The following is a 12,595-nucleotide window of genomic DNA, read 5'->3' as shown; positions in this document are numbered from 1 at the left end:
TTCCAAGCTGGTATTTGAGCTACAGTGGGTGATGTCCAGGCCAGCTTGCCACTGCCTAATTTGGTGTTTCCTGGCCTCAGTGGGGAGAAGGCACTGGAGTGTGGCCACTGCCACTGCCATTGCCCAGCTTGGGGTTCCCTGTGACCCCCGCCATGGGCGGGACCCCTTTGGGACCTTTCTGCATTGGGGCCAGTGCAGTGTGGTGCTCGTTTCCCATCCTGTCCCATTCCCCCGGTGGCTGTGACTCTGGGTGGGGGGGGGTAGATCAGGGGCCAGAAAAGACTATTCACCTCCCTGGGTGTACAGGTCCTTGCGTGGGTTCTTGGGCCATAGGCAGGGAGGCCGACATCAGGAGTCCCATCTGTGTCCCCTCCCCCTGGCAGGGATCCTGATGTGCCTGCTTGGGTGGCAGAGTAGGAACCATGTGATCCACACCCCTTCCTTCGCTCCCTTCAAGGAGGGTGTTGAAAAATTGATAAATTAGATTGTGTTTCTGTTTCTTTACTTTTTTTTATACCAAAGGAGATTGCTTTTATCACTCACTCACTCACTCACTCACTCACTCACTCACTCACTCACTCACTCACTCACTCACTCACTCGCTCTCTCACAAACAGTATAGTCAGTCATGAAGATTGTGCAGTACCTGGGACCCCCTGCCTTTTACTCTACAGAGCGACAGCAAGACATGAGACTTGCACCAGACCATGGAACATCTTTGAAGTTTTAAGATGCTGTACCTGAAGTACTGTAAGTAAAGCTGAAAAATTACAGTGTCTTTGGAAATGCCTGCTGTGCATGTATATAGGCACCCATTGTTCTGTCCACTGTTAACTATATTAACAGAGTACTTAGATTCCTTTTATGAATTCTTATTATATGACATTTTTTTAGGCAGAGCCTCACCTCTCCCCCACTTTTTTCTTTGTCCTTTCATACCACTAGATATCAAAGCACTTCACAGATACAGTTAGTTTTTCCATTATCTTCATTTTAACAAATGGGAAAACTGAAACACAAAGAAGTGAAAAGCCAGGCCAAAGTTAATAAGCAGGCCAATGGCAGAGTCACAAATGCAAGCTAGGACTCAAAGTATGAATTATGAATTAATGTCTAGTTTTCTATTCGCAATGTTCTCCAGATTCTCCTTTATTGAATATTCCTTCTGTATTAGTTAACATAACCATGCCACATGAGAATTGGAGTCTGCTTATAATTCACATTAATGGCAAATGTCCTGTTCTCTTTTGAATGTTCTGTCATATAAAGCTGCAGAAATAAAGCTGATATAGTTTACAAGGAACTGGGCTGGTAGTACAGCATTATTACAGAAGCATATCTCAGTTTCATATCAATCAGTTAAAATGAACCATTTTTAATTAAATCAAGGCTTTGTTGATTTTATTTAATCTGTAAATGGGGGCTTGTGTCTTGTATCTCCTGTGTACATCAGCAGTTTATTCAGTTCTTCTTAGTGCTTTTGTACTGTGATCCAGCAATAACCTTTCAGACTGAAACTCACATATAAAGGAGTTACCAGATTATGAGGAGGAATACAACTCTGTACAAAGCCTTGCAGATTAGTTTTTCTTTTCTCAACACTGTTGCTCACTTCTGCAGGAAGCTGCGAGCTGACCAGACTGTTTCATACTGAACCCCGCTGCAGGAAAAAAGCCTGTATTTCCCACATTGAAAGATTCTTGCTGACCTCAGTTTGCTGAACTGAGTAGTTCAGATTCCCAAAGTGCAAGGAAATGGAACGCTTTCCTGTTGCCAAATATGAAAGAACTGGCATGAGACGGCTGCTCCACTCTGAAGGAAAGCAGATGTGCTCTAATGAGAGCTATTCCAGTGCAACTTTCCATGCACTCACAATACTTCAGAGGCAAACTTTCAAATGAAGCACCAAAGGCAGTTCTCTAAAATATATATCAGTATGACAACACTTTGCATACAAAAATTGCTTTAGAAAGATCAGATGAGAATGAGCTTGGCATTGTAAGCTGCTTTGAATAATAATTTAATACGATATAAATAATACTGCAACTACTAAGTATTTATGAGAGTTAGATGAAAATGCGTGCAACTGATCTGAAGCTGACCAGTGTGTAGGCTGTAATTCAGGAAGCAACTGTCCAGGAAGCATAAAGCAAGTGCTACACTGGTTTTGACCAGCAGTAATAGAAATGCTTGCTGGAAGTGACTGTATGGAAAAAGGTTTCATGACATGACAGCCTGACATGACCAATGCACGAGGAGTTCTGAAAGAGTAAAGGACTTTGCTATACCAGATATATGAGGTGGTCTAGTTGGAAAGGATTTCTGTAGACCAGAGCAAATTAAGTAACAAAACCTTGTTGCATTGTGATAATGAACTCCTCACTGCCAGTGTCTAAGAATTATATGCCTATTTATGAAGGTCTATAAATCCATAAGAATGATATGTCTCTTTATGTATATATGCCTACAAGAACTGCATTATATTCCAAGACCTGTCCATGGACTGAGACCTCGTGATGGAGAGGCTTGTGTGTCCCAGTGATTTTCAGAGCAACATTGCCTGGAGACTTACACTCAAAGCAGGTCACCCAATGTGGAGGGGAAGTTCCAGACAAACCACGGTCCAACCCCAAGTTCTCAATGGAGGATCAGGCAGAAGAAGATGCCGGGGTCTGAACAGCAGTAATGACAGAAGAGAGATGAAGCAAGATGGAGGTCTCTTGTCATCTGGGGTTCTCCCTTGCCACTGGGCTCAGATCTCCACCCTGTCAAGATCATGTGATTGTTGTTTCTGCCCACAGCTTTGTCAAGTTAAACAGTCACATGAAGGCATCTACCGCAGGAAACAATATGCTTTCCTGCAGCAACCTCCAAAAGCCCTGCTGCATTGGACCAGTGGTGATGGAGACAGAACTAGTGAATCTGGCAGTCTCCAGACATGAATCTGCACACAGGTGGTGGCAGTTTGATAGCTGTCTTGCACCTGGATTGAGACAGGGGTGCAATTTGGCAGCTGCTACTTTGATTGAGCAGTTCTATTCAGGATCCCTCTGCTCACCCCACATGGGAAAGGAGCTAGAAAAGGTGCTTTAAATGTAGGCTGGCTAATTTACTCCTGGCTGGATAACCACATCCAGGGGGCAACATGCCTTCTATGGCAGATAGCATCATACGAATACAATGATTTTCACAATATGAACTGTTCATACTTTGATAGATAACCAAGACCATGAATGACCAGAAAGAACTGCCATCATCCAGTGAACTAGTGAGATACAAGATTGACATTGCAGCTCTGAGTGAGACAAAATGGCTGGATGAGAGTCAGCTGAGAGTCTGAGAAATTGCTTTGGTGTGTTTTTATTCATTGTTATCTCCAGAAAGAAGACACCACAATCCAGATCTACAGTGCAGTCATCATCCCCACTCTCCTCTATGGGTGTGAAACATGGGTGATCTACTGTCATCATCTCAAGAGTCTGCAGCGGTATCACCAATGCTGCCAGAAAATCCTCCACATCAAATGGGAAAATCATTGCACAAATGCCAGAACAAATGCCTTGCTGAAGTCAATGTTACCAGCACTGAGATGGTGATCCTCAAGCACTCGTTTCACTGGATCAGACACTGCCCGATTCTTGACTTCCAAAACAAGTACTCTACTCCCAGTTTCATAGCAGCCTAAGATCTCACCATGGCTAGCAAAAACATTTATAAGTATACTTTGAAGGCATACTTTAAAAAATCATATGGCAACATTAAGAGTTGGGAACAGCTGACTACTAACTGACTCCAGTGGCACCACAATCTCAACCAAGCAGCAGCCTGTTTTGAGGTAAAACATCTTGCCCTTGAAGCAGAGAAGAGAGAGTAGAGGAAGGAAAAGGAGAAGAGTCCCAGCCTGTAGCCTACTCTCCCCTGCAGAAAGACTGGCAATTTCTGTGGATGGATCTGTGACTCAAGGATTGGACTCTTAAGTCACCCCAAGACCCATCAGTGAGCTATGATAGACATCATCCTGAAATCGAGGGATTATCAGCACCAGTAATATTCCAAGAACTATGTTTTTGGAATGTGCATTTATGTGCTCCATTGGGTCTCTTTCTCCATCCATCCAAAGTGTGTATATAATAACTGGTCAAATGATAGCCAATACATATAATACCTGTCGTCATGAAAAGCTTCTAGGTGGATATAGGCGTGGGTTGATGTCTTTTGATAAATGACATTGAAACTGTTGGCTCTGAACAGCTCTCAAAATCCGTTTAGATCATTGGTATGCATTTAAGCCAGCTGCAAAAGTCTCTACATCATATTTCCTAAGGCATCTTTCCTTCCTGATTGAACGTCTTGGATAAGCAGCAATATTCAATATCCATTGCTTACAAAAGGTGTTAAAAAAGAAACACTACATAAATGACTCAAGGACTGGAGAAAATGCTGGGTACATCTACATGTGCTATTAATGTGCCTGAATAACCTCCAGTGCAATGCACACCAAAGTCAGCTGCTTTCTGAGTGCAGTGTCTTCACATGTACCTGGGACCTCAGCAATTCGAGCCAGGGTGAAGCAGTCTCAGTTTGGTAGGGTGCCAGAGCTAGGTGGCAGGCAGCCCCTGCACTGTAGCACCCTCACATCCCAGGCAGCCCCGGTCACTATCTACATATGTGTTTGAGTGCATGTAATTACTTCTCTGTAGGATAGCATTTGTCCCAGACAGTACTATCCTGTAGTGGAGTTAATTAATTTACTGTGCCATAATATGGATGCACGTGTAGACTGTGATGCTTTACTGTGGAGCTAATTAGCCAGCTCTGCAGTAAAGCACATGCGTAGATGCACCCACTGTGTAGTTAGCCCTGAAAGAGCTCAATCTAATTAACACTGTTTTGCCTCGATTATAGTTAATAATCACTTTCACAGGGAGAAAATACCAAACCCCATGAGAAAAAACATAAGAAGCCAAGCAAACATCACATGAGGAAAAAAGGCACAGATATTTAACTCTGAGGTGACTGACAATTGAGTGGTCAGGGGGAACTATTGAAACGCTGGAGTCACTATCCTTCAAAGTACACCTCCATTTTACAAATAGGTGATTTAAATAGCTTATCCAAAGACAGTTATGACAGCAAAGCAGTTAAGTTGGAAGCCCGGGCTCCAAGGTCTGTCTTATGCTCTGAGTGCTATAATGTTGTCTCTCCATCCTATGTCCAGTTTTAAAATAATTGTATACATAGAGGAGAAAAGCAAAAATATATCAAATTAAAATGCCAGGACCTGGCTGGTGGTCAGCATACAGGTACAGTTAGAGGAGCTAGTGTGGGCTTGCTGGGCCATAATTTCATTCTCAGATGTTCACTGGAGATAGCAGGATGCTCAGAGATTCTGGGAAGGCCACTAGATCATGACATTGGGTTCAGGACACTGCAGAACTCAGCAGTGAGTCTGTCCTTGCAGCAGAAATATTGGCCAGACAAGGAATAATTAAATTTTACATTTCACATACGCTGTACATTTCTAATAACATTAATTTAAAGCAGATCAATAACCAGAAAAGAAACTTGCTTACAGTACTTTAAGAAACTGCTCTTTAAAGTATGACAAATGTGCCTTCCCTCTAGAGTCTGCCTCACAGTGCTGTCATTAAACATCTTGGCTCAGCACTTTTTACTATAATGTAAAAGTCCAGAAAATTAAACAGTAAGGGTCTGATCTACAATCCATGGCAGAGAATGCAAAGGCTCCCATTGATTGTGATTGAGTTTTGGGGCCTCAAACTTTAAGTATATCCTAGTCCAAAGGAAGGGCTTGCCCCCCACCTCCAGCTCTGCTGCCTTTTCCTTCTTCACAGTATGGACTAATAAACCCCAAATCTCTCCTTTGCCAGGATCTGATCAATGAACCAGAAGAGGGCACCTGTTAACATCCCATATTTGTCTGGCACTCCTTACCTGGCTTCCTGATGCCTGCCATTTCCCTGAGGATAGGAATCAGTAGGCAGGAATTGTGGTTAGGAATGAATATTCAAGTCAGAAGGGCGGACTGAGGAAGAGGCTTTTGTCAAGGGGTCTAATGGGAACTTATAGCCTGGCCAAACAACTTTTTCCACAGCCAGTCAAAACCGTTTATACTTCCACCAGAGCCCTACACATTCCCAATGGTTCCCTTTGAAAATCTGCCAAGTCCTCAGTTTGGGAGCAAATCGTTCCTCAGTAAATAAGAGAATAAATGTTTACCTGAGAAAAAAGAAATTCAAGTTATGCGCTGGCTCCAGTTCAAAAAAATATCAATGCTGAACATAGATTCATAGATTCATAGATGCTAGGGTCGGAAGGGACCTCAATAGATCATCGAGTCCGACCCCCTGCATAAGCAGGAAAGAGTGCTGGGCCTACATTACCCCAGCTAGATACACATCCAACCTTCTCTTGAATACCCCCAGGGTAGGGGAGAGCACCACCTCCCTTGGGAGCCCGTTCCAGAGCTTGGCCACTCAAACTGTGAAGAAGTTCCTCCTAATATCTAATCTAAATCTGCTCTCCTCCAGCTTGTGGCCATTATTTCTTGTAACCCCCAGGGGCGCCTTGGTGAATAAATACTCACCAATTCCCTTCTGTGCCCCCCTGACGAACTTATAGGCAGCCACCAGGTCGCCTCTCAACCTTCTCTTGCGGAGGCTGAAAAGGTCCAGTTTCTCTAATCTCTCCTCATAGGGCTTGGCCTGCAGGCCCTTAACCATACGAGTGGCCCTTCTCTGGACCCTCTCCAGGTTATCCGCATCTTTCTTGAAGTGCGGCGCCCAGAATTGCACGCAGTACTCCAGCTGCGGTCTGACCAGCGCCCGATAGAGGGGAAGTATCACCTCCTTGGACTTATTTGTCATGCATCTGCTGATGCACGATAAAGTGCCATTGGCTTTTCTGACGGTTTCGTCACACTGCCGACTCATGTTCATCTTGGAGTCTACTAGGACTCCAAGATCCCTTTCCACTTCCGTGCCACCCAGCAGGTCATTTCCTAGGCTGTAGTTGTGCTGGACATTTTTCCTCCCTAGATGCAGCACTTTGCATTTCTCCTTGTTGAACTGCATTCTGTTGTTTTCTGCCCACTTGTCTAACCTGTCCAGGTCTGCTTGCAGCTGTTCCCTGCCCTCCGGCGTGTCCACTTCGCCCCATAGCTTAGTGTCATCTGCAAACTTGGACAGAGTACATTTCACCCCCTCGTCCAAGTTGCTGATGAAGACATTAAAGAGTATCGGTCCAAGCACCGAGCCCTGCGGGACCCCACTGCCCACACTCTTCCAGGTCGAAACCGACCCATCCACCACAACTCTCTGGGTGCGACCCTCCAGCCAATTCTCCACCCACCGGACTGTGCAGTCATCCAAGTCACAGCCCCTTAACTTGTTCACCAGTATGGGGTGGGATACCGTGTCAAAGGCCTTCCTGAAGTCCAAGTATACGACATCCACCCTTCCTCCTGCGTCGAGGCGTTTTGTGACCTGGTCATAAAAAGAGACTAGATTGGTCAGGCACGATCTACCTGCCACGAACCCGTGCTGGTTTCCCCTCAGCATAATTTGTCCTGCCAGGCTCTCACAAATGTGAGCCTTGATGATTTTCTCAAAGATTTTGCCAAGGATGGAGGTGAGACTGACTGGCCTATAGTTACCCGGGTCCTCCTTCCTCCCCTTCTTGAAAATGGGAACCACATTGGCCCTTTTCCAGTCCTCCGGGACTTGACCCGTGCGCCACGAGCGTTGAAATATTCCCGCCAGTGGCTCTGCAATGATGTCGGCCAGTGCCTTCAGTACCCTCGGATGGAGCTCATCCGGGCCTGCCGACTTAAAGGCATCCAGTTCCTCCAAGTGACCCTGCACCACCTCAGGGTCCACGCATGGAAGTCTGGTGCCTTGCTGCTGCCTCCCTACACTCCCAGTGAGAGACTTGTCATGCCTCTCGCTTAGGAACACTGAGGCGAAGAACTCGTTGAGGAGTTCAGCCTTGTCCCCTCTGTCCGTCACCAATTGTTTCTGCCCATTTAGCAGGGGTCCTATTCCTCCCTGGGCCTTCCTTTTACTCCCTATATATCTAAAAAACAATTTCTTATTGTCTTTTACTTGGGTTGCCATCCTCAGCTCCATGGTAGCTTTGGCCTGTCTAACTGCCTCCCTACAAGCACGAGCAGAAGAGGTATATTCCTCTTTGGTGATCTCTCCCTGTTTCCACTTTTTATGTGCTCCCCTTTTGGCCCTTAGTCTCCCCAGGATTTCTCTGGTCAGCCAGGGAAGCCTCCTGGCCCCTTTCCCTCTTTTACCTCGCACGGGGATCGTCTCGCTTTGTGCGAGAAGGATAGCTTCCTTAAGGCACAGCCACCCTTCTTGGGCTCCCATCGTTTCAAAACTACTACTCTGCAGTGCATCCTTCACTAATCGCCTGAGTTTGCTGAAATCAGCTTTCCTAAAGTCCAGCACGTTCACCCTACTGGTTACCTTACCCACTCGACGCCTTATGTTGAATTGTACTTTTAGGTGATCACTGTCCCCCAGATGGCTACCGATCTGTAGGTCCCCTACTATGTCATCCCCCGTTGCCAATACCAGATCCAGTAAGGCATTCCCCCTAGTGGGACCATGTACCTCCTGCATCAGGTGGAGGTCCTGTACACAGGTTAGAAACCTGCCTGAGCGGTGGGACTTTGCTGTCTGTGTCTCCCAGCAGATGTCCGGGTAGTTTAGGTCCCCCATGACCACCGCCTCTTTAGCTTTTATGGTCTCTGAGAGTTGCCTCAGGAGCCCCAAATCTATTTCTTCCCCTTGATGTGGGGGTCTGTAGCAGACCCCTACCACCAAATCCTTTTCTCCTTGCCCCCCATGTAGCCTAACCCACAGTCCTTCTACTTCCTCATCCTTTGATTCTGTCTTGATGAGGGTTGATGTATATTGCTCCTTAACATAGAGCGCAACCCCTCCCCCCCTTTTCCGCACTCTGTCCTTTCTGTACAATCTATAGCCCTCAATATGTACCGCCCAGTCGTGGGAACATGACAAAAGGGAATCAGGCATCCAGGGGATATGGCTATGCCTTCAAAAAGCGACTTGTTCATGGGATTGCACTGGTGTGCGTCAAACTCTCCTTTAGCACATGGACCATGTGTGGTTATGAGAAAGCATGGCTGAAGGAGCTGTACATAACAGTGACTTCTGTACACCAGTGTATTGAAAGAAGTTATAATTTAGAGATGCTCCCTAGCAGGAGACTGAGGACGGTGGAAACTGGGAGGTGATCAAAGTAGCTAGTGAGAGAGACTAAAGGACTGCAGAGGCTTGCCTACTGCTCCACAGTAAACCTTACTGTTGTGGCTCTTCTCATTCACATATGCCTGTGTTTACTGAACCCAATGATCAGAACGTGAAATATTGATTTCATTTTGCTTACATTTTTGTAGACAAGTAGAATTTTGTAGAACGCTTCCTGGGCACCAGTGAGTATAGCAAACATAGCAAATTACTAAGTCATTTCTGAATATACACCAAGAACTGCATTCCAATCTCATTGTGAACTGATGAAGGGAACATGCAACAGGTTTGCATTAAGGTAGGCTACCGTATCTCATTTAAGTTAAAAAAATTTGAAGTTGGAGACAAACACCACTAAACTAAGTATTTTCTTTATTATTAAAAAATCAGTGGAAGCATTGAATCCAGTCTTGCATTATTAAATATTTCCCAAAGTTCCCTGATCTTGTAGTCATGTTACAGGAGGAGAATTATACTTCTTGGATCCTATGTGAATCCCACTATAGTGAATAGTATAATGCAGTAGCAACTTGGCAATGGACTTTAAATTTTACCTTCAGAGGCTAGGTCCAGATGTATACATTTTAATGAGTTAAAAGTGAGGTGGGAAAATTGGCTACTTCACAGAACGTCCGGTTTTTTCTTCTATCCAGTGGTAAGTGAAATGTAAATGTAGCTTATCCCTGAATGAAACAGGACAAAGTTACTATAGTTTAACTTCCACTAACTACAGGATCTGAGTGAACACACAATTACCAAAGAGTAAATTTACCAAGGTATATTCCCTTACCACCCTCTTTCCCTATTTTCTTTGCACTTTGGAATAATATGTTTGTTAAAAGTTAAGAAGACACCTGCTTTTCTTATTATTCTAACGGTAACGTTACAGCAAGTTGTGAGGAGGATATTAATAATTTGTCCAACTTCTGCAGGTTGCACTATTTTCAAGTAAAAGGAAACTCATGGGTAAGGGAGATGAAAACAAAAATTGAACAAAATGAACTTATCTAATTCCAACTTGTTTTCTGCAGACATCAGTGCATCCAAACATGGCATGGAAAGGACCATTCCCATTGCAGGTACTAATTCTGCAAATACTTACATATTTACCTTTAAGTATATCAGTAGTCTAACTGAAATGGATGAGGTGTTACACATTTGTGTGTAATTTAGAATATGTGCAAGAGCCAGACTATGACATATGCTATCTATCCAGGCCATACACTGGTCAGATTAATTAGTCTTCCTTCTCTATGTCCAGTTCATAGGGGAAATGGGCCCATTAGTGTCTATGATTCAGACCCATATTTAAGTTGCATGCAATGATATTTTTAGCTATGGAGATTCTTGGTTTAATCCCTATCAGTCAAAATGGTAGCCATCACATTGACATAGGAAAGCAGAGACCTCAGGGTTGCTACAAATGCAAATCCCAGAGATATGAGAGTGCTTAAAAAAAAAATAAGAAAGAGTTTCTCCACGGAGGTTATGTATATACTGTATTGCACAGTTGTCCAAATTCACCATTGTGCAGATGTCTGGTAGCTCACTTCATTTTTAAATTGGCTATTAGTGCCTATGCCTAATGCTAGCTTTGCACAGGAATGACTCTAAGTATTTTAAAGTCTAGATTAGGACTGTGCTTTAAAATAAACAGTCTTCCAACAGTCTCAGAAATATTTTTAATTGAGTGTATTTCAAAATGCTTTCACATTCACTTTTATCATATCTCATTATACAAAACGTGGAATGACTGTCTGGGCAGCAGTTCTGTAGAAAAGGATCTGAGAGTTACAGGTTCATAACTTGACCATGAGTCAGCTATGTCATTCTGTTATGGAAAAATCCAACACCACCATAGGAGATTTAAATAAGAAGGTCATATTAAGCAGTTCTTCCATTCTGCTCAGCACTGGTAAGGCCTCAGCTGGAGTACTCTGTCCAGTTCGGGTACCATACTTTAACAAAAACGTGGTCCAGCTGGGGGCAGCCTAGAGGGAAGCAACAGAAATGACCAGAAGTCTAAAAACAATGACCTATAGAAAAAGTTGAAAAATTGGGGTGGATGTGTTTAAAGAAGAGTGGTGGGAGAATAAAAACAGTCTCCAAATGTGTCAAGGAATTCTGCATCGAGGAAAGCTATAGACTGTTCTCTATTGTCTGCTGGGGTCAGAACATAAAGCAATGGTATTAAATCAGATCTGTCCAACTTTGTTGAAGCAGGGGGTGCCAGCATGCAGCATGTGGGCTGCACACGATGTGGGCCACACACTGCAGGTAACCTCTCCCATTGTACTGGTGGCACACGGACCCCTGCCCCCTTCCTCACAGGCTCTGCTGTCAGCACGCAACTTCCTGTCCCCTGCCTGTGGCACACGGCCTTCTTCTGGTGGCATGCAGTGCCCTTGATACTGGCTCCCAACGGCAGCAGGCAGATCCCCTGGTGCACTGCTGCACTGGCAGTACATGGCCCCCTGGCCTTCCCCCACATCAGGGCACATTGGGCAGTCTGTGTTAAGTGCTCATGGGTTCCATGTGGTCCACAGGCTGCCGGGTGGCTAGCCCTGCTCTTAAATTGTAACAAAGGAGAATTCATTTAGACCAAAGGAAAATCACTTTCTAATTGTAAGGAGAGTTAATTTGTGGAATAGATTATGTATTGCATTGTGAATCTCCACCACTCAAAAATATTTAATAACAGGTTAGAAAACATCTCTCAAGAATAGCTGAGTTTGACCCTGCTTTGAGGAATGGATGGAGTAGATATCTTGAGATCCCTACCAGGCTTGGTTCTCCATGACTTTATTGACTGCTCTGTTCCTCTTATAGTGCCCATCATCATTGCATCTACGAGCTTGTGTATATATATTTTTTTAACTTTCTCTCCTTTTTCTGCCAAGCCAACTCTGTCCTACCCCAAAGCCTTCTACTGGAGGCAGTGGGGACCTTGTGTGGGCCAGCTACGACATGATGATCCCTGCTTTTTCTTCGTTTATGAAGCCTGAAGCATGAAACAGTTTAGAGAGCTGAAATCCTCCTGCCACTCCTCTACACCACTTTAAAATTAACTTTTTAAAGCCATTAGCCAATAAAATATTGACAGGACTTTGGAGTCTCTTAGTTCCACATGCATCAGGTAATATATTGTTTTTAATAAACTGTATTTACTACTGGAGGTCTCTGTAAAGAATAATCTGCAGACTTGTTGGCATTCTGTGGAATAATTAACATCTATCACTTTGTGTGTGTCCATTAAAATTTTATAGAATGGCGGGCACAAAAAGTGCTACTAA

General features: G+C 44.2%; 1 long non-coding RNA gene across 1 annotated transcript; it reads left to right on the top strand.

Annotated features, from left to right (window-relative positions):
- The first annotated feature begins 513 nt into the window (after nucleotides 1-513).
- LOC149865520 (uncharacterized) lies at nucleotides 514-12,323 on the top strand. The gene is made up of 3 exons (XR_016441728.1): nucleotides 514-750; nucleotides 10,334-10,381; nucleotides 12,203-12,323. It is a non-coding gene; the product is annotated as an uncharacterized LOC149865520 (long non-coding RNA).
- Nucleotides 12,324-12,595: the final 272 nt, after the last annotated feature.

This window comes from Crocodylus siamensis, chromosome 4, assembly GCF_052110815.1.
Source record: "Crocodylus siamensis isolate JL-2025a chromosome 4, ASM5211081v1, whole genome shotgun sequence".
In the NCBI taxonomy this organism is placed as follows: Eukaryota; Metazoa; Chordata; order Crocodylia; family Crocodylidae; genus Crocodylus; species Crocodylus siamensis.
This window is presented reverse-complemented; position numbering and strand designations above follow the sequence as displayed.